Source organism: Canis aureus, chromosome 25, assembly GCF_053574225.1.
Source record: "Canis aureus isolate CA01 chromosome 25, VMU_Caureus_v.1.0, whole genome shotgun sequence".
Lineage (NCBI taxonomy): Eukaryota > Metazoa > Chordata > Mammalia > Carnivora > Canidae > Canis > Canis aureus.
Window position 1 is genome coordinate 23,220,477 of NC_135635.1, and position 27,424 is coordinate 23,247,900.

Consider the following 27,424-nt stretch of genomic DNA (forward strand, 5'->3'; position numbering starts at 1 on the left):
CTGGTTTTTTGTTTCTCCTTATATGTATTGCCTCCTCTCTATGCACAATTTGCAACCCCCAGGATTGAGAGGTAATACTTTAAATAGTTTTGATCTTTTTTTCTCACCTGCACCTCATCTTATCTTAGATGCAGTATGAAAAAAAAAGTGAGAGCAGCCAGGGTGGTTAGAAATATTGTAATTGCACCTTGTTTGGATTTGCTTGAGGCTCAGTTTGTTAGGCTTTTTAATCTACTCATCAAGGTAGATATGAAGTCAAAAAAGATCAGGCTTTGTTTAAGAAAAAAGAGGTAGAGTTCACATCATTAGCAATTGTGAGCAAAAGGAATGAGGAGTGTTTATGTATACAATTTATTTTCATAGTTCTCTATTATTTTTGCATTTGGTATCAATTTTGGAAACATGGTAGATAAATAATGTGCATATACTTTAAACTTTAGGTTAGCCGTGAAAGAGATTGTGCGATGCTTTTATTTGTATGGAATAGTCACTTTTGCTTATTTTGTTTATTTTGTTGGTAACAATTTTTCTTCCTTTCCTTTCCTTTCCTTTCCTTTCCTTTCCTTTCTTTTCCTTTCCTTTCCTTTCCTTTCCTTTCCTTTCCTTTCCTTTCCTTTCCTTCCCTTCCCTTCCCTTCCCTTCCCTTCCCTTCCCTTCCTTTCCTTTTCCTTTTCCTTTTCCTTTTCCTTTTCCTTTTCCTTTTCCTTTTCCTTTTCCTTTCCTTCCCCCTTTTTGGCTCCATGCTGAACATGGGGCTTGAACTCATGGCCCCAAGATCAAGAGTCACATGCTCTACTTGCTGAGCCAGCCAGGTGCCCCTGTTGATAATTATTTTTACTTTTAGAAATATACCTGTAAGTTAGGTGTAGGTCTAAGTGAAAATCCTTTTGATGACCTGTAATTTTTAAATTTTTTTAAATGTCCACATTGATATTTTGAAGATACTATTTTCAAGACCTTAAAGTCTGTCCTGGGGCTAATATTTAGAAGACTAACCATTTAGTCCATAAAAATAATCACAGTGGAACTGCTGACATGGCCTAGAGTCTGATAAATTCATAGTTTAAAGACATAAGTGTTGAAATTATTAAATTGTGCCATAATGATCAGAATAGCTCTAAAAAGAAAATTAGACTATAAAATGGCTAAATTAACTCAACTAGTTATTAATTAAATTAAAAAGACTGCTATGAAGCAAAGCCACAGGGAATTAAATAAAGAAAATAAAACATTTATTATATCTTTCCCTGTAATTTAATTGGAGAAAACTTTCAGTTTCTAATTTGGGGAACTCAAAATGTTGTTACTCAGCCTCAACTGTTCACTTAGACTGTGGTGGTAATATAGTGAGTTTGATTAGCTTCATTTTAGAGTCCCTCACACTATCCTCTCTCCCTTTTGACCTATGATTTTTTTAAAACTTGTTTTGAAATGATTTTAGAATCAGAGAATGATAGAATTTACTTGCATCCTTCATCCAGCTTCTGCTAATCTTAACGACTTCCCGAACCATAGTATAATAATCAAAACTAGGAAATTAACATTGATACAATCCTATTACTAAATATAGACCTTATTCTAATTTCACTAATTTTCTTACTAATGTTACTTTTCTGATCCAAGACCAATCTAGAATCACTCATTGCATTTAGCTGTTGTAAGATGCAACAGTCTCCTCTAAGATGTGACAATTCTTCAACTTTTCTTTGTCTCTTATGACCTTGAACTTTGATGAGTAATGATCCATATTTTGTTGACTGTGTCTCAGTCTGGGTTGATTTCCCTTGATCAGAGGGAGGATATGCATTTTTGGCTAGAATTCTGCAGAAGTGATGTGTTTTTCTCAGGAACCCACATGAAGGGGGCACATTTTGTTTTAGGACACTACGTTTGTGCTAGCCTTGGTCACGTTGTTAAGGTGCTATCGGCTACATTTATCCCTTGTAAATTTATTGTTTTTCCTGGTGAATTAAGAAATATCTCGAGAGAAATACAAGAGACTGTGCAAATGTTGTATTTCTTCAACTTTTGTCCACTAATTATAGTACCCATCAGTGAATTTTGCTTGCAACAATTATTACTGTAGTGTTCTGATGGTAATTCTGTATTTCCCTTTTTCCTTATATTTATTTGGAACTTCTCTGTGAGGAAGAGCTGTTCTTTCTTCTTCATTTATTTATATATTCAGTGACTAATTTTTATCAAAACTTTCATTAATTCTATCATTTTGGGGTCATGGATATTTATTTTTATTTTATGGTTATGGTCTAATAATTTCTTTTTTGTTGCTCAAATTGTTTCCCTTTTGGTCCTTGGGAACTCATCAGGTTGATTCCTTTGTCTTTTTGCCATACCCTTATCCTTTTTTTTTTTTTTTTTTTTTTAGCACTTTCTTATTTTCTGGTAAAAGTTGTTCCAGGCTTACCTTCTAGTTTTCCTGGTCCATCACTGGTATTGGCTATATCAAAGAGTTCCCTTATTTGTAGCACTATGCCACTGGAGAATGGTATTTAGAAACTAAGATCTTGCCCCATGAATTTATAAGGAAGAACTGTGTTTTTAAGAGGTTATATAAAAAGAAGTAAATATTAGATAGATCAGTCAGGGTATTGAGAGGTACTTAGCTGCAGCCAAGAAAACTGTTTTTAAGTATTAAGTCTTGGGAACCTATGGAAGGTAAAGAATTCTTTTCAGGATGTGAAGACATTAGAGAGAATTGTATATGCATCCTTCCCCAGGAATACCTAGAATAATTTATAGTAATCTTTACAAACAATTTATTTCCTTTCTTTCTTCCTTTCTCCCTTCCTTCCTTCTTCTTTCCTCCCTCTTCCTTCCTTCTTTTTATTTACCTTATCAAGTAAGAATTATACTGTGCCAGTGAAGAAATGTATTTGTTTTCACTACTACATGAAAGAATGGAACACGTAACAAAAGCAAAAGCAAAATGTGATCTGTCCATTAAAATGAACATTTATGTTAAAAGTCTTGTATATGCTGGTTTGGATTGTGGGAATAGAGAACTTGTTTATGTCATTCTTCCCTTTACTAGATCTTCCCAATTGAAAGAATACACAAAGAAATATATCTTGCCTCTATCTTGGCCCCTCATCCCTACCAACTAAGTGGACATCTTTCTTTTGAAAAACAGTGCAAACTCAACAAGATCACAACCTTAGTGCTACAACTGCCCTTAATGAGGTGTTGTGTATGAATTAATTAAATTAGTTTGCCCCTCATGTGGCAAGCTCTGTTTAGTGTTTGTCTGGTTGACTAATTTATGAGGATAAAATTATGGTACAGTCTCTGCCTTGCTTGTTTTCATCAAAGATATGGGCTAATTTGTAATGAAACTTTATCAATCAGATCATGCTGTTGGTCCACCCTCCAAGCTCTGACTAATGAATTAAGGGCTGTTTGAGTTCTTTCATACACACACATCCTTTTGCAGCCGAGGGGGGAAGGGTGTGTTGGCTCTAGATTGATTACAAGATAGATTGCTGCTTTTCTAGCAAATAGATCACCAACTTTTCTGTTTTCTGTTCCTTGGCATGTTTATGGCTCTATGATTATCTTTCTTCTTTATGCAGGGTATGAATTTAAAGTGGAAAGTGTGTAAAAATGCTGGTTTATATTTGTTAGGGAGAAACCAAAGATTGTGTATTTCATATTGGGGCACCCGTAGCTAAGAACTCCTAACAATGGGAGAAGGAATAATAGTACAGCCAGCAGAGAAATGGAGAATTTTGAAAGGCAATATTCTTCAATGTTGGGAAAGTAATGAAAGGTCAAAATGAAGCTCAATAGAAAAGCCATTATGAAAGGAAGGGGGAGAATTTGGCTTTTATGTTGCTGTCAGGATTTGGGACTTGTTTCCTTTTTGTTCTGACAAAACTCTTTTGGGGTGTTTTTTTTTCTCTTCAATTCAAACAGTTTATACAAGTGTTATTTTAAACTTTCTAGTGTTTATATCATCATGTCTTTTAAAAAGAAACTTTTTTTTCGATTTTGTTATCTGGGAATTTTTAAGGACAAAGCCACTGTTTCTAAGATACACACACATTCATACATGTATGCATTCATGTGAATATTTCTATCTTCACTGCCTAATTGTGAAATAAATAAGCACAGGATAATTCAAGAATACTTCTTAAGTGACTTCATTACAAGTCTGTAAATACATCTCAATGTATTAGTGTGATTATTTTGAAAATGCATATTACTTCCTAGTCACTGATTAGTTGATTTATTAAACACCCATCATATGTAGATATTTTACAAATACAAAAGTGATATAAAGTTCCATGTCAGGACAGCAAGTCAGTGGCAGAGGTGAATTTAGAATTTCAAGTTCTGACTTCTGTCCTGTCATCAGGCCACTAATCTGCTTGATTTTCTGAAAGAATTTGAAGCCTGAGGACAGAAGATGCCAGAGACACATTTCCAAAGAGATGAGTCACTTTGGGTGGTTTGATATAATAAAATCTGTGTTTATTTTGCAAAAGGCTTTTGAACAGATATTAGAGAAACAAATTTCATCATTATGTTCAACTTTATACTTTGTAACATTGTACTTTCTGTTCCAGTGGTTAGCAGCACTAAGTTCATAGTTCTCTTCCTGTTCTCTCTTGGGAGTCTTCTATTTAAAAAAAAAAAAAGGCAAAGAGTTTTAGTGTTTTATCAGAGTGACTTAAAATGTTATTTGTATCCTTTGTCTGGACTATTAAATTAGGCTTTAATCTTTCTAATGCTATGCTATGCTTTGCCCATGTCACTTCCTTACTGAGAAATATTCTGTGGCTCTCTACTACCCACAGGAGTTTTCCTTCTGACATTGAAGACCCACCATGATATTAATTCAATCTACTTTTAAAATATTTGGATGTATACCATCCAAAGTAGATTATTCCATGTTTCTTGAACAGGCTCCAGATTTTTCTCCTCTGTGTATTTGCTTGTGTTACTCCCTCTCTTTGCAGTGCTCATTGCCCCATCTTGGCAGAGATGTCACATCCCTATTAAAATCTGTATCTCATGCTGTTAACTTTGTGAAAGCTTTCTTGTTCAGGAGATTAGAACAAGGCTCCTTGTCTTGTGGGCCTTGCTTTCTGGATGAGGATGGGGTTGCCGACCATAAGCAAGTCAATAAAATTTAAGAACACTTCATTTCTGATGGCAACACATGCTGTGTGAATACAACGAGATAATTGTGATAGAACTATATTTGGGGTGAGAAGGTGGAGAGTGTAGGCCAGATCAGGTTGAGTGGTTTAGAGTGGGCCTCTTTGGAAAGGTGCTAGTAGGCTGTGACTTGAATGCAAAGGAGGAGCCAGCCATAGAAAAATCTGGGAAAGGAGGGAAAAGGAACAAAGGTCCTGAGACAGGAGAAATCTTGGTGAGTTTAAGAATGAGAAAGAGGTCAAGTGTTGCAGCATACTCAGCCTGGGGAGAGGGGAGGGCAGTAGTAAGAGATGGCCCTGAAAGAAGTGGGAATAGGCCAGTTCATGCAAAGATTTGTGAGCCAGTATTCAGTGTGTATTGATTTTAAGCTCTTGGTAAAGATCTAGGCACATGAATGTAATGATCTGACTCTGCAATTCATTTCATTTATTTCAATTATGTGTATAGACCTTTTTAAGTAATGGATTGTAAACTCTTTTTGGGGAGAGATTATGTATTCATCAATTTTGTTCATAGATAAAAGGCAGTCAGTAAATATTTGTCAAATTGTTGAATGAATGAAGCTGGGGGGATTCTGAGAAATTATTGCTGTCTGTTTGGAATTAATATTTTACTGAAGCAGAACAAATCAAGATCACATTCAGCTCTTTACTGTTGGCCATGCTTATGCTCCTTTAAGAAAGATAGGGTTGGAAAGAGTGTAAGCTCATTTGATAGGGGCAGTGCAGCAGAAGGGCAAAGAGCATGACTGGGAGTCAGGTTGTTGGAGTTGGAATCCTCGCTGTCCATTGACTTATTGGATCTTTGGAAAGTTTCTCATTCTCCCTTAGATTTTGTTTCCATACCAGTAAAATGATGGTATTAATATTATTTACTTTATTAGTCTAATGTGAGTCTTGACAGAAGTCATCCATATGAAACACTGAAAATGATGCCTGGCATGTGACAAGGGGCTAATGAATAAATCCCCAAACATTGGGACAAAGGCCCTTTGCAGTGTCATTATCAGAAGGCTCTTGTTCATATCCTTTCAGGCTCTGAAACCAATCCTTTACCTCCTTGCCCACTTTGGGAGTCTAGGATGATTCTATTGTAGTTTATAAGGTGAAACATAGGAACTTCATTTTTAAAAAAGAAACATTAAAAATCTTCTACTTTTTTTTGTGACAAGTAGAAATATATCTTCAACAAGTAATATTTTGGAGAGAGGGATTCCAGCAATTTTGTAAACAGTGACAATCTGAATACATCTTGTCTTTCACATGTTCTAAAACTTCTGCGGTCATAAATGTTCATGGATATTCTCTACAGTGGCATCACTGAGTTATCTTCAGTGTCTTTGCTAAAGGACTATGTTATAGGTAAGATGGTTTTTTTCACAGCTTCCTCTAGTATGAGGTCCAGAACAGCTCTGTGTCATAACAAATTCCATGCCTAGTGGTGCTTGTAGAAACCACAAATAGTGGAGAGATGAGCTTTTGTACTTTGGGAGGAAGCCAAGAGAACTTGTATATTCATAAAGAGCAAGGTGCAAAGTCATAAACTTAGTCTACGTTCTTTAACCAAATTATGTTTCAGAAGTTTGATTTCAGACAAGCCCAGATTACACCAGCACATTCTTTGGGTGCTCTTTTCTTTTATTCTCATTAATACACTAACATTTTGGATTAGAAAACCTGGTATAAACTAATGGTGGAATTCAGACTGGAGCTCTTTGAGGGTGTGGTTTATTGTTCCTTTTCCAGCTCTTAAATAATTCTGAACATTTTAACCAGCCAAAGAGAAAAATCCCTTAAGGCTTTTTGTACAGTTGTTTTGTTTCTCTTCTGCTACTCCCAATAACATTACATAAGTTACCTGGAAATTGTGAAGCTTGGGTACACTGAGCCAGACAGTCAAAATTCCTGGAATTCTCACTTCCTCAGACGTAACAGTGAAGCTGGTTAATTTTTAGGTGATAAGGAAGGATCTGAGAGAAGTGTTAAAAATGAATGGCACTTTTTCTAATTATTGTTATTTGCCATATAGTTAAAGCCAGAAAAGACAGAGGCAGACCATGTCTCTAAGGATCTATAGCCCCATTTGACTTTTCCAAAGTTTACGTAAACTTTAAGTAACCTCTTGATGTTTAGGCATTACTCTTCTTTATAGGTATTTTTGCTTGTATAAGAGTTGCTTGAAAATGAGCAGAAGTTGCAATTATTAAGATTTTGGAATTCTATCTCTCCCTTTCCCCCCATAACACTTTTTGGATCAAGGATTATGGAGATGATTGTTCTTCAACTTAGCTCTGTTTGGTTATGACATTAGACTGTTTCAAGTTTGTTCTCTCTTGAACAGTTTAGATCATTGTGGCATATTCCACAACTGAATTTATTGTCATAGAATAAAGTTATGGGATCCACGTCATGCTTATCCTCAAATATAGTTTAAAAACGTAGAATGATTTATAACACTTAGAAATTATCCAGAGTCAAAACTCAACTTCCTCTTTGTTTTGCCAGGAAAGGACTCTGTTGGAACTTCACTTTAGATATAGATCTGTGTGCTTTGCTATACCACATCGCCCCAAATCCCATGGTTCTTTGGCCTTTCATTCACAAATCTACACTTTCTATGGTTACATTAGTTAATAAGCAGTTATTCATGAATGGTGCTATATTGGATGATAGTGCATCCTATAAGATATACTTGACAACTTAAAATACTTTCTTTAATCAGATCCTTGAACCTAAACTAGAATGACTTGTATCTTTTCTATGTTGTTCTCAAAGTTGACCTCCAAGTAACCATTGTTCTCAAGTGTTTACTCAAGCTGAAAATAAATCAATATCCAGATTCATTATTAGTTGATACTCTAATGAAGCCTGGTTAAATTCTCTGGAATTATGTTCCCAAGGACCATTTTGTGAATTATTTTTTCTGAATAACACTCCCAGAACTTTAATTATCTTTTGGGCTCATTTATAGTTCTAAGTGGGAGAAGGAAAAGGAATAAGAATAAGAGAGTTTCTGGGCGCGTAGGTGGCTCAGTCGGTTGAGCACCCGACTCTTGATTTTGGTTCAGGTCATGATCTCAAGATTGTGAGATCAAGCCCCATGTCAGGCTCTGAGCTTAGGGTGGAGTCTGCGTGAGATTCTCTCTCCCTCTCCCTCTGCCCCTCCCTGCCTCCAAAACAACAAAAAAAGCAAGAGGTTTTTTGATATTCCCTTCAAGTCTTGTGATTCTGTACCTAATTATACTGATTTCCTTTCATTAGACTAAGTTCCAATATACTGGGGCTGTGCTTTATTCATATTGGGTCCCTATTTTGGTGCCCACAGAAGACACTCAGTAGTCATTTAGTCATTGAATGACTAAATAACTCTGATGACTTTTTTAGTTGTAACTCAGTTGAACAAGAACTGAATTCCACTGTTTCTTGAATAAATGTCAGGTTGTGACTAGATATCCTTAACTTGACAATGGTTCATTGAAAACAAGATGAATTTTAACTCTTCTGTTAACAACTTTATAGCAAAAGTAGCTACTGACAGATGATTAGCAGTGAGTGTTCTAAGCTGCCATGCTATGGTGGAATAAATTACTTTACAAGGCAAGGATGATAGAGCATGCAATAAGCAGATTCAATGTTAGTGGTACTCTAGTCATATACATTTGGAGACAAATTTGTTGAATTCTGTAAATAATTCTTTTTTTGTAAATAATTCTATACTTAATTCTGTAAGCAGTACTGTATTTTTTGACATTTGTTTTCATTATGATATTGACCAATTTTATTTTACACTCTTATGCCTTTTTTTCATTTCATTTAGCATTTATGTTTTACAGGAAATTGTGATATGTTGGAACAGCCTCAATATAGATTTCTGTTACACTTGGAATGCCATGCATTTCACTATAAAATATAACATTAAAATAAAAAAAAATTTCTGGAAAGCACACTATTCTCAGGTACAAGTTTAGATGGGGTGGTTGAAGTTGGGAGGGCTAGATTCTCATTTGAATTCAGTTACTTATTTATCGTATGACTTATGGTAGGTTTCATAACCTTTCCATGCCATGAACTGCGATAATAATAATCTATGCTATTTGTTTCAAACCGTGTTTGTGAGGATAAAATGAAATAATAAATGTGAATCACTTTGAAACTTTCAAAGGTATTATTATCTGCTTTCATTTTTATTAGATGGTCTGGATTAGAAAACATATTCCAGTTTTTTACCTTGGCAATTGATCTATAGAGAGCAGTAAACCCATCAGGTCTCTTGATTATCTTGCCTTTCTATACTTTATAAATGCAAGAGGAGCTATGCATATATTTTTTATTACTCTGCCTAGTCTTGTCTGCTGTAGGGTGAAGAGTATGGAGTTATTTCCTTATCTAGTCATTCCATGTATACATTCTACACATTAGTATGGTTTATCCATGCATTTTTCCTTTTTTAAAGCATGAGAACTTTGGAGTTATTTATTTTCATTGTGGACAGGGAATCTTAACAGATAATATTATTTCTAAAGAGTTTGTATCAAGCTTTTAGTTATTTCACATCAGCCAATACATTCTACACTCGAGGTTATCAATTGATGTAAGTTCTTCTGCTTTTTAAAAAAAATATTTATTTACTCATGAGAAACAAAGAGAGAGAGAGAGAGAGAGAGAGAGAGAGAGAGAGAGGTAGAGACACAGGCAGAGGAAGAAGCAGCTCCATGCAGGGAGCCTGACTTGGGACTCAATCCTGAATCTCCAGGATCACACCCTGGGCTGAGGGCGGCGCTAAACTACTGAGCCACCCAGGCTGCCCAGTTCTGCATTTAAAGAGGGTTCAGTTGCATCATTACTGACACTGATTTAAAAAAAAAAAAAAAGTTTTATTTTAGAAGAGTTTTAGCTTTACAGAAAGTTGCAATACAGAGTTGTCTTATACCCCACCACACACAGTTTCTTCTATTATTAACATCTTATATTAGTAGGGCTCATTAGTTACATTATAATTGATGAACTAGTATTGATACATTATTATTAACTAATGTCCGTATTTTATTTTGATATCCTTAGTTTTTCCTTAATATTCTTTTTATTGTTGTTCAGGATTCCATTCAGGAAAACACATTTAATACCATATTTCTTAGGCTTCTCTTGATTGTGGCTGTTTCTTAGACTTTCCTTGTTTTTGATAATCATGACAAGTCTGAGTACTGCTGACACTGACTTTTAACTAGAGATTTCACGATTGCTCATTAGAAGAAAATGATGAGACCCACTCCCTCACCCCCCCATATAAAGCCCCAGAGTAGAGAAGGATATAATTTATTAGGGGCTGTAGGAGAGATTAGTGAAATTCAAGAGATTGGATTCCTTTGGGATACCATGCCCTTTTGGCAAAACCAACATGTAAAGTAGCTAAAAGCATTGAACACTGAGAAAAATCATGCTCTATTATCAGTTGTGCCCATGGCAGGTAAAATATTTTATTTAATGAAGTAGAGAGGGGAAAGAAGTCTTCAAAAGACTTAAATGGCATTCATACATATTTGAATTTTCTTATTTCAATGTATTCTTCCTTAAAAAAATTTAAAATCCACACATAAAACTTTACATCTCAAATCTAACATGAGACCTTGTATATAGCAGAAAATCTAAACTATATTGCAGCCCATTCTTTCATAAAAGGCCAATTTTCATCCAAAGTATCAAGAACAAAATATATAAGTATCACTTGTAGATTCCAAGAAGAGTTTCAGATATGGTAACATTGTTTAGCATCACTTGCCAATGACAAGATGGCCTTAAGAGTTTATTATAATCCTGAGTCTCTGTTTCTATTAATACTTGAGGGGATTGAATCATTGACTTTTCAAAGCAACTCTACCAAAGTCTATGAAATGATTGCTTTTCATCATTTTAGGATCATTACTGGTCTGTACCTTATGGCCTAGAACCTATTTTTTCATTTATTTGCAGTTGTTCAGAGATAGATGTACCATAGTATACAATCTATTTTAATTTAGACAAGGTGTTTCCTACGGGGGAAAATGTTGTTATCTTTGCTTCATAGCAAAGAGGGTGAGACTTTTCAGGGACTTTTAGATTTGGGGAATGAGTCTCAACAATCAATCAAAGCACCCTTATTTCCTTTATTACCTGAATTTTAGTTAGTTACCACAATCAACAGCTCTTTCAGTTGTTGAGCTTTCATTGGTAGTACATTTGCACTTTGAGTTGTGAAGCCCTTTTTAACCAGTTTGAAATATATGAAGCTAACAGACTAAATATGAAGGGAAGACAGATGGTAGTTCTTCCTTCCTCTTTTGATTAGTTTGAGCTTAAGAATTTCAGTATGACCAAGAATTTGGTGAGTATATGTGTCTGCTGGTAGCTCTTGCTTAACCAAAGTCATTTATACTTCATTGCCTTAAAGCAATTAAATGGAGTGAAGATGTTGCATTCCTAATTCAGCAAATACATTCTGAACATGTAGTGACTTGCTGGCTCATAATTTACCTTAAGAAAAAGAATTCTACTAGGAGTATAAAACAGCAAATCTCTACAATAGTGAAAGACAAAGCAATTTTTTTATGCCACGAGGGAAAACAGTGCAAGGAAGGTAGACTGAGTTCCATTACATACATACTTTTAAAGTGAGTGTTAATTGTGTTGGACAGCCGTGGATTTGAAATGCGATCCAGTATTTATCAGAACTTTATACATCCATTCCTTTGTCCCTCCATGTGTCCTTTACCCCATTGTTCTCCTCTATGGTTTTCTATCCTGGTCAATTTAATATGCTTTGGTTACTAGTGCACTCCAGAGGACTTTTGTGCATCTCTACTTTTTGATTCAAAGATTATTTCTAAAATTCAGAACCCAAGATTTATCAATTTGCATTGCCTCAGAATTTTTTTTTTTTTTTAAACCAGACATCAGCCTGCAAATAGTGAACATTGTTTTGGAGATGGGTGTGGTAAGGGATGTTCAGAGTGAACATGATTAGTATAATGAAGAAGGCTAAAATACCCTGGCAGAGGCTACCATAGGAAGAGAGGCTCCCAAACCTTACCCAAAAGCCTATTTAGGTGCTGCCACAGCCTGGAAAAATTTCCATGTAAGGGCCCGATTCAAGTCAGAGTTACAGATCAGTTGCCTTGGGTTTTACCACAAATGTAAATCAGAGAACCCACCATACAGAGTCATCTGTAATTTCCCCATTAACTACTCCCTTCACTCCAAGTGCACAAAAACCAGCCTGAGCGGCTACCACCCAGGCAGCAGCTCTGGCGTGGAGAGAGAAGAAAGAAAAAGATATTAGATTTTTGTTTGTTGGTCGGGTTGTCTATCTTGATTGGCTTTGGAATGGGAAAAGAATAGGGCAAAGCTTGTCTTACCTCTTATTTTGAATGTGGCAGCCCCTTTGGTATTTTGTTATTTTCAAAATCTTTTTTGAGGGGGTGATAACATTTTCAGCCATGTGTTTTCGGAAGCTGGTGCTAATGTTTAAGTTAAAATAGGCATAAAGGAATATTAGAGTATCACGCTACCAGTAAGTTAGCAAATGAGCAATAGACAATAAAAAGGAAATGAGAGAGTTTCTCCATGCCCATTTTGGATATTTATATGGATTTTGAAGCTCTTCATGTGCCTCCAACCCACCCACACAACACCATTAAAAAAAATATGGTGTGTGTATCAAATACAGCCTGAATTTCCATGAAAGCATTCCAAAAGAAACTGTTAGTTGCCCATGTAACCAATTTTTCCCTGAATTTTCCTGTGTAAGTGGAAAAAAATAGCTGTTCGGGTTTTAGCCACACTCGGGCATACTGGCTTAATACCTGTCTCAAAATGTGTTTGTATAGTACTAACGGTCATCTTTAAAGAAAATGCTTCATACAAAAGGACAATAGGCTAATTTACTATATTAAATAAAAGGAAAGTGATATTAAAAGTACTCTCAAAAGCAATCTATATTCTTCCTTGTTTTACCCCCTGAATGTTCAATGCCCATCTCATAAGCAGTCTTGGGAAACCACAGTGCAAAATTACAGGAAGCAATTCTTTTCTTTAGTTAAGGACTCCATACAAGTTCAAGCTAAAATCTGAATCTGTTCTAGGTGCCCTGGATACATGTTCTTGCGCTGTATATTGATAAATATGTGACCTGAAGAAAACTGTGCTATAGAACAAACGATCTCTTCTCTCTTCATTGCTGTCTGTACTGTGCTATTGTTTTGCCACCCAAAGGTGACAAAGCAGCACACTGAATGTATGAAATCTGCCATAAAAGTGCAGGAGGACTTGTGAACCCAAGAGAGGTTTGCATTTAGGGCTTGAACATCAATTTTGCCATGTGTCTCTGTGGGCAGTATAAAATGAATATAGATGTCTTCGTGTATGACATTAAAAGTTAGAAAACGTTTTTGGGTGCATTTGTGGGTTATTTTTCACAGGGAGAAACCCCAATATGTGGTTAGCAAAACGTGAGGGAAAAATCATCCCCGGCTGATATGGAAGAAAAAGTGAAAACATACACTCCAGTATCTCCAGCAGAGCCTTCTTTTCTCTTTATAGGTGTCCCAGTTCCTCTTTGGGGTGGCAAAGAACATGGCCAACTTCTCCCCTGAAAATGGGTAAATACTGATCGGATAGATGTATCTTTTTCATCATGTGACAATTCTGAGTTTTACTGAACATCTGGAGGGAAGAATCTCTAAAAGCTCCTAGCCATTTGGAAATACGAAGGTTTTATTGTCAAGTGAAATAGCCTGCAACCTTGTTAGCCTTATTTCCTTTTTTTCTCTATTTTTCTTTCCTCATACCCTTACTGTTCTGAAGGAGGCATGCTCAGGCTAGGCCTTGTTGGGTTTCTGCAACGTACTGTGTGAGATGCCTAAACAGCCTCCAGAAGCCCACTAGACCTCAGAGAATAGAAGCCCCTCTCACCACCCCCCGCTAAATAAATTTGATCTCATGCATCCCTCTCCTATAAACTCCTTCTTATTTGACAAATGTAGGCTTGGAAACTTGCCCCTTTCAGTCTGACATTTAACTTTGATACCTGCTTCTGATGGCTGATCAAGTACACTGAGATCTATAAAGCAGGAAATTATTTTAGTATCTCTATCAAAGTCATTTAGGAAAAGAGAGTTGAAGTAACTAGAAATCAGAGTACAAACATCACTGCTCCCTTCTTTAAAAGATTTGGACATCTGTGTTGGCATAAAAAGGTCATTTTAGGCTTGAGGGGTTTCACATTGTTCCTTTAAGTTAGACCTTCAACGTAAACTATTTTCAACACTTGCCATGAAGAACAAATGACCTTTAGTTACTTGCCCACAAGACAAATGATATATTAACACAATAAATATAGTTTTCTGGGATCTCATCCCATCCTGACTTTAACTTTCTGTTAGAATATTTTAAAAACTATAGAATCCTTGAAAGCTCTTTGGATTAAAATTAATTTGTGATATTTTTTTGAATTCTATGTACATTTTATAGTAATGCCATTTACTGGAAATCACCTAAGATCACCTATATGCTTCAGAACACATCCTGGACTTAGTTATTTAGAGTGGATGGACCTAAAAGGGATCTGGGTAAGAATGACATTGGGATTACAGAATGGTTTTTAAGTGTTGGCAATTCTTACTATTGGCAAAATAAAAGATTTAATATTGAACATCTTCAAAATTAAATGCAAAATATCTAGGCAGCTGCAGTTTTAGTAATATTGTAGCTCTGCTTGTAACTTATTGGTCAGGCATGCATTGCATCTGGAGCATGCATCTGTGCTGGGAACTCTGCAACTCTTTGTAGCAAGTAAGGAATAGGACAGGGCCTATGGGATAAGTGGCTGAGAATTTTTTTAACCTTAAGTAAAAGCAAACATTTTAAGTCATGCTTGAATAGATCCATAACAAATCACTGAATTATCTGCAGTTTCCCTCTCTTTTTAAAGTCCACACCTTTGACAGTTTGACAAACTAAAAACTAAATATTTTAGTTTTGCTCCAGGGAAATAAGTCTTAGTTTCCTTCTACTGTGTTTTAATTGGGAGGTAAAGGTTTTCCCTGATCCTACTATGGGAGAAGGATAAGAGCCAAACTGCTATTATTTTCTAAGCTTTGGTATGGAATGTAATGAATCCTAACATCATCCAGACTCTAAAACGGTGTTGAAAGTTTTCCTTTTTGGAAAAAAATAAAGACAGACAGACACTAGTTACAGTAGTCCCCCTTTTTTTCCCTGGTGTTGCTTCCCTTGGCTTCAGTTACCCATGGTTAACCAAGGTCTCAAAGCACATGATCCTCCTGAGATATCATCAGAAGGTCAATGATAGCTTAACACTGTGTCACAATGCCTGTGTCATTTACCTCATTTCATCTCATAATATAGATGTTTTATCATCTTATAGCATCACAAGAAGGGTGAGTACAGTACAATAAGATATTTTGAAAGAGAGACTGCATTCATCTAACTTTAGAGTATACTGTTATAATTGTTATATTTTATTACTGTTGTTGTTAATCTCTTAGTGTGCCAAATTTATATATTAAACTTTATTATAAGTTTGTACATATAGGAGAAAACTGAGTATGTACAGGGTTCAATACTATCTGTGGTTTCATGTATCCACTGGGGGTCTTGGAAGGTATCCTTCATGAATAGGGGGCCTACTGTTCTGTGAACATGGTGGACAGAGGCATTTATTCATCTGGCAGCTGCTTCTTTAGTAAAAGAGACATTAGAAGTTGTGATGATGACAATTTATTTAAATGGAACCTTGATCTGAATATTCACTGTCTTTCCTTTGGTGAAATGTCTCTAAAGGAGACTGTCAGTAATTATAGAATTAATTTTTGTTGCTGTGAGGGTAATTTCCTGTTTTAAATGGAGTATTAAGGAGGCTTATATGTTTTTGTATTTATTTATTTATTTTTAACAATTTATTTAGGGAGAGTGAGTGCACACATGCACATTGTGGGGGGCAGAGGGAAGAGGAGAGAGAGAGAATTCTCAGACAGACTCCCCACTGAGCATGGAGGCTGATGTGGTGCTTGATCCCAGGATCCTGGGATCATGACCTATACCTAAATCAAGAGTTGGGTGCTTAACAGACAGAGCCACCCAGGTGCCCTGGCTTTTTTAAATGAAGACGTAGACTATAGAAAATATTAAAAGATATATTAGGAGGGGAACCTGGTGCCTCAGTCGGTTAAGCATCTGCCTTCAGCACAGGTCATGATCCCAGGGTCGTGGGATTGAGTCCTGCCATTGAGCTCCCAGCTCTGTGGGGAGCCTGCTCCTCCATCCTGCTTGTGCTCTCTCTCTTTCTCAAATAAATGAATAAATAAATAAGATTTTAAAAGGAAAAGGAAATATTAGGGAAACATTTGGGCTTTTTCCTGCAAATCCAGCCACCTCATATACTTGTTTTGTGCCCCTTTTAATGAATATTCATAAAATATATTCTATGTTGTGCAGACTTCTCATGTATGAAGTCTCCTTGTGTTATTTACCTTTTGGTTTTTGTAAAAGGAGCATTGCAAATATTTAGAGAATGAAGCTTGTGTTTTGAAAGTTTAAGTACATAAACATTTATATAAAACATATAAAGGCATTATAATATTATAAAACATATAAAATATAAAGAGAGCTTATCCCTCCAATTTTTAAATATAAATTTTATTTTCAGATAAGTGAAGCAAGGTATAAACCTCCCTTTAGAATAATAATTCTAAATTATTTGGAAATCTATAGGATTCTTTTCAAGGAATAATTTATGGACTTACCTTACTGATGGGGTGTAGGAAGCTAGGCTGGTCGATGAAAAGTTTTGATCAGTTTCTTTGATCAACCTCTGATTTTAGCAATTGCCTATGGCATGGAAGTTTGTTTAATGTTCTTTTCTAGGTGACATGCAGGCAACTAACCTCAATTTTCATTTATTTTCTCTAGATGCCAAGGCATCCTACAAGATGCTTTGTATTTCTTTTGTTAATTAAAATAAAAAGCCAGACATGGTTGAAGTATTATATTTAGATATCAGTAAGGCATTTTTTGATGGTATTGAAGCCTGTGACACTAGAGTCAAAGGAATGCTAATTATATGGATCTATGTATTAGTGAAAACTTCTTGTGTCTTGCCAGGGGGCTCTGTCCCTTATCATGGTATATAACTTACTTTGTCAATAAACACCTTGCTGGTAGGATGATCAAATTTGAAGAGCCTTCAGGACTGGAATAAATTAACAGTATGTTGCTTGACAGTATCAGAGTTCAATCTCAGCAGGATGGAATAGGTCATTGCTACTGGGATCAATATAAAGTCTCTATACACAAGGAGATGGTAAAGAAGTCATTTCCTCATATTGCAAGGGAAAGGGTTTAATGGATTTAGGTAATTCAGTATGGATTAACATTGTATTGTTAAGATTATTTGGGCTGACCCCCGGAACTAGCTTGATATTGGCTTGCATTGACAGATATTGAACATCTTGTTCAGGGGCAGTAATACTGATACAGAATCGCAACTACACTAACATTTCGGGAGTCTTATTTTTAACTAACTTTAAGTTACATTTTAAAAGTATTACAGGAGATCCCAACCAAAATGATGAGGGAAGATGTCTCTTCCCACTTCAGGAAGAGACAGGAGAAGAGAGGCCCCAGGAGTCAAGGTGGCTTCCAAATGCAAATGACCTTTGGACACAAGTGTACTTAGATTTCTTTCTTGTTCTTCCATGATGGAAGTTGGGGGTGGGGGCTCAGTCAAAGGAAGAGCTATTTATTATAACTGCTTCAGATTGAAGTGGGCTTTCATTAGAAATCCCGGAACTCCTGAACATATTTCACAGAGGTTGATTTAATTATTTGTTAATCTGTTAGAGAAGAAACTCTACATCTGGTAATGGTTGGACCAGGTCACTTCATTTTTTTTTTTTTTTAAGATTTTATTTATTCATGAGAGAGAGAGAGAGAGAGAGAGAGAGAGAGAGGCAGAGACGTAAGCAGAGGGAGAAGCAGGCTCCACTTGGGGATCCTGATGTGGGACTTGATCCCAGGACTGCAGGATTATGACCTGAGCCAAAGCAGAGGCTCAACCGCTCAACCTTTGAGCCACCCAGGTGTTCCTCCTCCCCTTTTTTTAAAGGGACCAGGTCACTTCTGAGTCTCCTTTAGGTTATGAATTGTTGGGTCCTGAGATTATTTATTGAAAGGGATATGGTCAGTTAATCTATTATATAGGTTGTATCCCAAGATAATTACAAAAATTGAAAAGGCTTTGAGAAAAAATTATAAGGAGGCATGTAATAGGTATAAAATGTATTGGTTATGTATCAAATTATAATAATAACAACTTGAAAGACTCACATTTTTGACAGGTGGAGAAGGAAAGACAAGCAGTTCATGGTTGAGGGGTGAGGTGACAAAAAGCATTTAATCATATTATACAAAGACATCTTAGAATGGGAAAGTGTATAGTAGTAATAGTTGCCAATTATTGATATCTATTATATGTTAGACATTTTTGGTGGGTACTTTTAGACACATTTTTCTAGCCATCACAACAAATAGGAAAGGTACTTGTTAGACACATTCTACCGATGAATAAATTGAGTGAGTGCAGAATGGTTACCACATAACAAGCCAATGACAGAGTTCAGCAAAGCCTTTCTGGTCTACTCTCCTCTCTTTCTACATTTCTAAAAAGTCTTGTTAACAATTTGTTTGGACAATTCTGTGGCTTTAATGCCAATTCTGAACTCCTCATATCCTAATTTAAACTACTGCTAAAGTTATTTTTTTAATAGCCTCCAAGATTGGAGTCTTGATTATGAGGGCTAGAAAATCTTGGAATCGTTCACACAAATTTGGAGCCAAGAACCCCCAAATGTTATTTTATTATCTAGCCTATGTTCTTATTATTTGTTGAGATTTAATATTCACATTTTCAGTCTTCATTCTGCAGTGATATATTATTAGTTTTTAGTTGAATAACTTGCATTTTCTTTCTTCCATTATTTTACTTGAAGTCATCTCTCTCTCTCTCTCTCTCTCTCTTTTTTTTTTTTTTTGGACAGGCTATTTCCCCAGTACCTGAATGCTCTTATTCCCTTCTTCATCTGTCAGAATCTTGTGCATCCTCCTTTAAATTCCAATTCCTGAATCTGCTTTAAGTCTTTCTTTCCCTTAGAGTTTCTCATCCCTCTGAATGCAAAGGCGTAGGTTCTCTCTCATAGGTTCTTAAAATTATCTTCAACAAAGGGCCTTATGTTATATAATTTTTTCATTTGCTTATGGGTTTTTTTCCACCTTCATATTTCAACTTTTTAAATTCAATCTTATACAAAACAATGAGTTGAAATGAATACAAACTAATGATGACTGTAATCACTTGATGGGGGATGTCTATGTGGCTCAGTCAGTTAAATGTACAACTCTTGGTTTCAGCTCAAGTCATAATGTCAGGGTCATGAGGTTGAGCCCCCTTTGGGCAATGAACTCAGTGCAGAGTTTGCTGGAGATTCTCTCCCTCTCTCTTCCCCTCTACTCCTCTCCCTGCTTGTGCTCTCTCTCTAAAATAAATAAATCTTTTAAAAAAGAATCATTTGATGGGCAGAATGCTGTGCATTTTTGGGGAAATATCCTGAATATTCATTGGAAACTGAATTCAAAAATCGTTTTGACAATTTTTTTAAGAAGGAGAACAGGGACCGCCTGTTATGATGCATGCACAATGTTAATTCCCACTGGGAAAATGTAATTCAGTTTCTTTAGGAGAATTATTTTATCACAAGGCATTTAGTAATAGTAATTAATCCCAAAACACATGGATACACACACACCTGGACACACACAGCTCCTCTATAGTGTAAAAGTCTAAATGTGCTCAGCTGTGATCCATTCTTTTCTAGAAGCAAGCAACAAATACAGTATTCCTAATTAATATTATTTAAAACATTGTCACCTAGCAAAAGGCAAAGTGATTCAAGATTATCTCCAATAAAGCATCTTCTTTATGTAACTCATTTTTAATTCAAGTAAACATGGTCCATGTCCTTGAGAAGTTTTAATCAAAATTAAAAAGAGGGGAAGTCTTTGCTACAATGCTACCTCCCTACTAACCCAAATGGAAATAGAGACAAGGACCAAAAAAGATTAATGAGTCGATGAGATTGACTTATGAGAAAAGATTAGAAGAACTAAATATGTATAACATGGCTAAATGAGTACTGTAGTAGGAGACATGATAAATAGCCAAATTTACTCCTTTGTTAGGCTTTTGAGACCAAAGACTCTCCATACAGGCAGGATGATGTTTATCAATACTATAAACTTCATACAATTCTTGCAGATCTTTTAAGGTAGCAGCATCTTGCAACTTTTAAAGTCAACAGCATTTACAAACTTGAGATGTAATGGCAATATAAATATAACCAAGCTAAGCCTTTGTGACATAATATACATCTGATTAAATACCTTACATAGAGAATGAATTATTATTTTTTTATTAAACTGTAGTTGACAGAATATTGTATTAGTTTCAAGTTACAACATAGTGATATATATATATGTGTGTATATATATATATATAAAACAGGTATATATATATATATATATATATATATAAAACAAAGTAATTGCCAGGATAAATCTAGCTTATCGTCTGTGACACACAAGGTCATTACATATTTTTAACTATATTACATATGCTGTAATGTTGTATCACCTTATTTATTTATTTTATAACTGCAAGTTTGTATGTTTTAATCTCCTTCCCCTATTTTGCCAACTCTACATCCCTCCCCTCTGACAATTACATAATATTTGTCTTTCTATGTTTGACTTATTTCAATTAGCATAATACCCTCTAGGTTCATCCATGTTGTTGCAGATAATAAAATTTCATTCTTATTTATGGCTGTGTATTATTCCATTGTATATGTGTGTTTTATAAATATATATAGTACACACATCTATGCATATATATACATACATATGTTTATGTGTGTGACTGTGTGTGTATACTGCATCTTTTTTAAATTGAACTATAGTGGCTACACGGTGTTATTTAGTTTCGGGTGTACTGCATAATGATTTGACAATTCTATGCATTACACAATTCCTACCACAATAAGTGTAGTTACCATCTGTCACCACACAGTTATTACAGTATTATTGCCTATATTTCCTATGTTGTACTTTTCATTCCTGTGACTTATTTATTTTGTGACTGGAATTTGTACCTTTTAACCTCCTTTATCTATCTTGCCCATCTCCCCAACTCTCATCGTCTCTGGTAACCATCAATTTGTTCTCTGGATTTATGATTCTGTTTCTGTTTGTTTTTGTTTGTTTTGTTTTTTAGATTCCACATAAAAATGAACTCATATGGTATTTGTCTTTGTCTGACTTATTTCACTTATCATAATACCTTCCATGTTGCTGTGAATTGCAAGATTTCATTCTGTTTTATGGCTGAGTAATATTCCATTGTATATAAATACTACAACTTCTTTATTCATATCAGTGACCACTTAGATTGCTTCCATATTATGGCTATTACAAATAATGTTGCAGTGAACATAGGGGTACCTGTATCTTTTTGAAATAGTGTTTTTGCTTTCTTTCGATAACTACCTAGAAGTCCTATTGCAGGATCATATGTTCTATTTTTAAATTTTTAAGGAACCTCCATGCTGCTTTTTACAGTGATTTCATCAATTTACATTCCCACCAATAGTGCACAAGAATTCCCTTTTCTCTACATCCTTACCAAGTTTTCTTTCTCTTCTTTTTGATAATAGCCATTTCAACAGGTGATATCAGGTGTGAGGTGATATCACATTGTGTGTGTGTGTGTGTTTTTAAGATTTATTTATTTATTTGAGAGAGAGAGAGACAGAGAGACAGAGGCAGAGAGAGTGAGCCTGCATGAGTAGGATGGGCAGGGGGAGAGGAAGAGACAATCTCAAGAAGACTCCATACTGAGTACAGAGCTAGACTTCAGGGCTCAGTCTCATGACCCATGAGATCATGACCTGAGCTGAAACCAAAAATTGGATGTCTAATCAACTGCACCACCCAGGCACCCCTCTCATGGTAGTTTTGATTTACATTTCCCTGGTAATTGTGTTGAGGACCTTTTCTTTTTTTTTTTTTTTTTTTTTTTTTGAGGACCTTTTCATATACCTATTGGCCATTTGTATGTCTTCTTTGAAGAAACAGGTATTCAGATTCTCTATTTTTAATTGGATTATTTGTTTTTTAAATATTGAGTTGTGTGAGTTCTTCATCTATTTGGATATTAATTCCTTATTGGTTGTATCATTTGCAAATATCTTCTCCCATTCACCAGGTTTCTTTTTTGTTTTACTGATGGTTTCCTTCACTGTGCAAAAGCTTTTTAGTTTGATGTAGTTCCTTTTGTTTATTTTTGTTTTTGTTGCCGTGGACTGACGAGACAGATCCATAAAAATATTGCTCAGACTGATGTCCAAGAATTTACTGCTTGTGTTTTCTTCAATCCATTTTGAGTTTATTTTTGTGTATGGCATTAAGAAAACGGTCCAATTTCATTCTTCTGCATGGTGTTGTCCAGTTTTTCCAACAATATTTATTGAAGAGACTTTTTTCCAATTGCATATTCTTGCCTCCTTTGTCAGAGATTAATTGACCATATAAGTTAGTGTGGGTTTATTTCTGGACTCTTCTTTTTTTTTTTTTTTTCTGTTCCATTGATCTGAGTGTCTGTTTTTGTTCCAGTACCATACTGTTTTGATTACTATAGTTTTTAGTATAGAAAAAATCATTTTTTTTAATTTAGCAAAAGCACTTTGAGGATTTCATGTATTATTTGGAGACAGAACTGATGAAGAAAATGTGCAAGACTGATTGTAAAATGAACTTTATGTATGGAACTTAAAATATAGAAATGCTTAGAAAACCAATATATAGCCAATTTAAACTCATTGTGGCCAAATTATTATCACCTATTAGCTAAACAGACATATAGATAATGTAGATGGGGATCCCCTAAGCCTACCACCATTCATGTAAAATAATTTATGTGGGCAGATAGCTGTTAAAAGAAGCTGAAGGAATCTGTAGATGATCATTATTATATCCTTGAAACAAAGGACTTCCTCTACCATTGGTAACTGGAATAATGGTAAAGTACACAAGTACTCATTTGCTTTTCAGTTTTGATTAAGAAGACTGGCCTCATGATTAGCATCTCATCTGAGAGGAAAACTTACGGTGTATTTAAATAACTGAAATAAAGTGAGAAAGAATGGGGATGCCCAAAACAGGGTTTAGTTTCTGTGGTAAGTGATTCAGAAAAGCCCCAAAGAACTTTCACTGAAAGAGAAAATTGCTTTAGAGCTAAGTTAATTTCACCTGGTGTTTTTACTTTCCAGAAAAATTCTACATGTTGTTATTTTCTTTTGTTTTGGGTAAAAGAAAAAGAAACATTATCACTACTCAGTTTTATTTTTGAGGATTAGAAAAGCCTTATGCTTCTTAAAGGAAAATTGAGAAATCTGTCTACAATGTCTCTCTCACTAGCCAACAAACTGAGGAAATAAGTAGCATTGTAACTGATTTTAAGTTGTTTTAAACATTGTTTCAACTCTGCATTTTCACTGTGTTTCTCTGTATTTTCCCTCTAGCTGCTAAACTGGTAGCCCTGTAAATATATTTCTTTATATGTATATTTATATATGTAAATATGTTTATATATTTGCGCACATGCACATCAATGAGCAAAAACATCCAAAATTGATTTTCCATTAAAGAATAAACATTGACATAAGTAACATATATCAGTGGAATAATTTAGAGCAACCTTTTATTCACAACACTCTTACTATAACTTTTCAAGTGTGCATATACATGCCAATTATCCACATTTATGTCATTTTCTGTGCTCTTTGTGGTCTTTTAAAGACACATTCTATATAAATTTAAAAAGTAGTATAAAATGGAATCACAGGAATGAATTATTTTGAAATACACATTTTCTAGAATGAAGAACTTTGGAATGTCTACTCTTCCTATATACTTGTCTCATAAATATACTCTTTGTAGAAGGGTTAGACAGACTGAAATTGAATTTCAGTGAAAAAGTGTGAAGATTTTTATTCCTTTGGAGATCTAACATTCTATCCACACTGATCAAGGATTTCTTACATCTGCACTCTGATATATATTGATATGTATAATAGTAATGGTAGTGGGTAGAATGTCATTTCTGGTAATGCCGAGTGTCAGCATTTCAAAGACTGAAAAATCTATGAGTAAAATTGTTCTTAATATGTTATCATTGCCAAATGAAAGCTGTTCTGATTTCCCCATTCTCTCCTCTAGGGAATTATACTTATCTTTCATTCTGTGTCAGGAGAAACTGTCATTTAAGGGCAATTTTTGTTCCTATGCTGGCATATTTCTTTTGTTTATGTTCTCTCTTTTCCCATATGGGAATCTTTCTCAGCATGTGAGTGTACAGCTTATCCATGCATAAATGGCAGCATTTCTTCTACTTCTTCTGTTGTCTTAGGAGTTGTTGCTGTTTGAGAGTTGCTGCGTAGGATGAGAACTGAGGGGAATGGCAATTTTCTTCTAATGTCTGAAGTTAAACATAGTTCTTCTGTTCATGTTTTGTTTTTCTACTTAAGCTCTCTCAACCTACAAGGCTTTTGATGCCTATATCAACTATTATGAGTATAAATAATCAAAAATTCTCTTAGATCACATTAGATTTACCAAAGGATATTTTAAGAATTAATTTCAAAACTTTCTGAATTTAGTCAAATAGGCCCATAGTGGAAGTAGATCATCCAGACTGTATTGAGGTTCTTGAAGGTAGATGGAAGCCCAGTGTTGAGAAAGCAGTGTGGCACCATGATTCACCATGTAGGCTCCAGGGCCACAACTTGGGCAACTTAGTTAGCTAGTTATTTGACTAGTTAGTTGTCTGTGTCTCTGTACTTCAAGTATCCTCTTCTAAAAATAGGACTTGTATAGCTTTCAGAATTAAATGAGGTAAAATTGTCTGTTTGACCCTACAAACAGAAATACATATGTAGAGGGCTTAGCTAGTGTCTGGTTATAGTAGAACACTTAGATGTTAGCATATTTTCTAGTACAGGTGGTAAAACATATATAAAACAAATATGCAGGGTGAGAAATGACATGTATAATAAGGAAGGTTAGTGTTAGTTGTGCATATTTCTTTTTTTTTTTTTTAAGGATTTTATTTATTCATGAGAGACACACACAGAGAGGCAGAGATATAGGCAGAGGGAGAAGCAAGCTCCATGCAGGGAGCCAACGTGAGACTCGATCCTGGGATTCCAGGATCACACACTGGGCTGAAGGCAGGCACCAAACCGCTGAGCCACCCAGGCATCCCAGTTGTGCATATTTCTACAAGGGCAGCAGTGGGAAGTAGAGAGGAGTAGTCAGGAAAAATTAGGAAGAGTTGGCATTTGACTTGTATGTTGAAGAATGCATGAAATTTAGACATTGTGCAGAGAGATGGCATTTTGGGTAGAGGGAACAACTCTGAAGACTCAGAATTAAGAAAATCAGGTGCCTAATGGGAACAATTGCAAATTTCATCTCAGTTAGATTAAAGGAGGCATCCATTCATACTATCTCCATAGGGAAAATAGAAAAAAAGTTGAGGAGGTAGATTGGAACCAGATAATAGAAGTCCTTGAATAAGTTGGGTGTTCTCTGTCAGGCTTTTGAAAGATGCTTAACATTTCTAAGGAGAGAAAACATGTGATCAAAATTTTCCTGAATTCATTCAGGAAAAGTTCCATTTTGCATTTATAAGTAGGATGGAATGGAAATGGAAGGCATTTATAAGTAAGGTGTAATGGAGAGGGACTTGGATACTGGTTTAAACAAGAGATCATGAAGTCTGAGCTAGTATGTTGAGAATGCAGAGGAAGGAACAGACAGAAAGAGAAGTTGCACTGGAAGAATTTTCAAGACTTGGCAGCTGGATGTGGAAGGTGAGAGGATGGACAAAATACTGCTCCAGAACTTCTAGTTTTAGCTAACTCTGAGAATGCTACTGCCATTAACAGAAATGGGGAACACAGGACATGGAACAAGTTGAGCAGGAATAGGAACAGTAACAAGCTCTGAGCTCTGTTTAGAATTTATTGAGCTTGAGATATTGGCTTCCATCCTGGCCATCTGGGTGGAGGGGTCTTTCTTTAAGTAGGTGGGAAAGAATACAATTCTTTTTATAAACTGTGAAATCTGTGGATGGTCGGTAAATATTGCAGTGTTCTGATAAAATTATTGAGTTACAGCATTATATAAGACTGCCTTTGTTTCCTTCTTTTAAGGAAATAATGAGAGAAGTAAAAACAGAAAGATGTAAAGGTGTTCTTCAGTGATCTTAATGGATAAATGGAAATCTGTTCCTTTAGGAACTTGGGATTTTAGTACCAAATACAATAAATTGTGTTTGAATTGTGGTGAGACTTGATATGTCAGATGAAAGAATAAAATTTGAGATTAATTTTAGCATCTCAATAGCAATTTAAAAAGCTCTTTCAGTGTACTCTCAAAAGCATTGTTTAGGGTGTATATTGTCATACCTGAATTCTAGATTCCTTGGATGTTGGACAAATCCACTTTTTAAAGCTTAATTGTATTTATTTGAGAGTTTTGTGGGTTTTTTGTTGAGTTTTGCTGTGTTGGTCTCCTTACAAATCAATCTGATATGTTAATAAAGTATATGATTTTTAGGCAAGTTATTTAATTAACTTCCAATTAAAGGTGATTTTATTTTTATTTAAAAATTAAAAAAAATATTTTATTTATTTATTCATGAGACACACACATAGATAGGCAGAGGGAGAAGCAGGCTCTCCATAGGAAACCTGATGTGGGACTCGATCCTAGGACTGCAGGATCATGTCCTAAGCTGAAAGCAGACGCTCAACCACTGAGTCACCCAGGCATCCCTAAAGGTGATTTTATTTAGCTATATATTTTGTTTTGTTTTGTTTTAATAGGCTTCAAGAGAAAGACAAGCTATACTGGATCAATTAGAATCTGTATTATACTTTTATCTAAATGATTAATACTTGTATCTAAATATAAGGAGGTATAAGTACAAATAAGTAAATAATAGATAAATACAGATAAAGCGTCTACCAAGCTCTTCAATTTACAATAGTATGTGATGCAAGTGTGACAGTACTCATCTC

At 35.2% G+C, this 27,424-nt stretch overlaps 1 protein-coding gene across 9 annotated transcripts in view; it reads left to right on the plus strand.

Moving 5' to 3' along the window:
• SOX5 (SRY-box transcription factor 5) overlaps nucleotides 1-27,424 on the plus strand; it is a 994,522-nt gene that overhangs the window by 58,136 nt on the left and 908,962 nt on the right. The gene's annotated exons all lie outside the window — the stretch shown is intronic.